Raw genomic sequence first — 1,128 nt, forward strand, 5'->3', positions numbered from 1 at the left:
CCTGTGCTCCGCAACGGGAGAGGCCACAACAGTGAGAGGCCCGCGTACCGCAAAAAAACGAAACAAAACAAAAACTAAAAAAAAAAGACTTGACCTAAGTGTTCTAAGCCCTTTATATTGAAAAAGAGAAGGATAAAAATATTGATTAATTTGATGACTTAAGGATTTACATTAAAATATCTAGGGTAACCATAAAAGAATACCGAGTTTGAAAATTTATTTTAAAATAGCAGAAGAAAAAAAGGTAAGAAATTAAAGAAAGTGAAATAAGGGAAAATAGAATAACATATGCTGGTAGAAATGAAAATGTATCAATAATTCCAATTTATATAACTAGACTAAAAAATTAAAAGCCAAAGATTATCAGACTGGATTAGAAAAACAAAATACAACAATATGCTATTTGAAAGAGACACCTAAAGCATAAGGACACAAAGAAGTTGAAAAGAAAAGGATAGAAAAACATAAATATACCAGGCAAATATTAACCAAAACAAGACTGAAGTGGCTTTATTCATATTAGGGAAAAAAATAGACTTTAAGGTATTTCTCAGGATGAAGAGGGTTACAAGGAGATGTAACAATTCTAAAATTTGCATGAAGCTAATAACATGCAAAGATATATAACTAAAATATATATTTTATCCTTCAATGTAATATAGGCTTCAAAATATATAACTAAGTCTGGCATAGTATAAATGGAAATTGACAAGTTCACCATCATAGTGGGAGATTTTAACACACTTCTCACAGTAATTGGCAGATTTAAAAGAAACAATAAAAGATATAATTTTTAAAAATAACATCTTTATTGGAGTATAATTGCTTTACAATAGTGTGTTAGTTTCTGCTGTACAACAAAGTGAATCAGTTATACATATACATATGTTCCCATATCTCTTCCCTCTTGCGTCTCCCTCCCTCCCACCCTCCCTATCCCACCCCTCTAGGTGGTCACAAACCACCTAGCTGATCTCCCTGTGCCAGGCGGCTGCTTCCCACTAGCTATCCACCCTACGTTTGGTAGTGTATATATGTCCATGCCACTCTCTCACTTCATCACAGCTTACCCTTCCCCCTCCCCATATCCTCAAGTCCATGCTCTAGTAGGTCTGTGTCTTTATTCCC

Source organism: Physeter macrocephalus, chromosome 1 (assembly GCF_002837175.3).
Source record: "Physeter macrocephalus isolate SW-GA chromosome 1, ASM283717v5, whole genome shotgun sequence".
Classification (NCBI taxonomy): Eukaryota; Metazoa; Chordata; class Mammalia; order Artiodactyla; family Physeteridae; genus Physeter; species Physeter macrocephalus.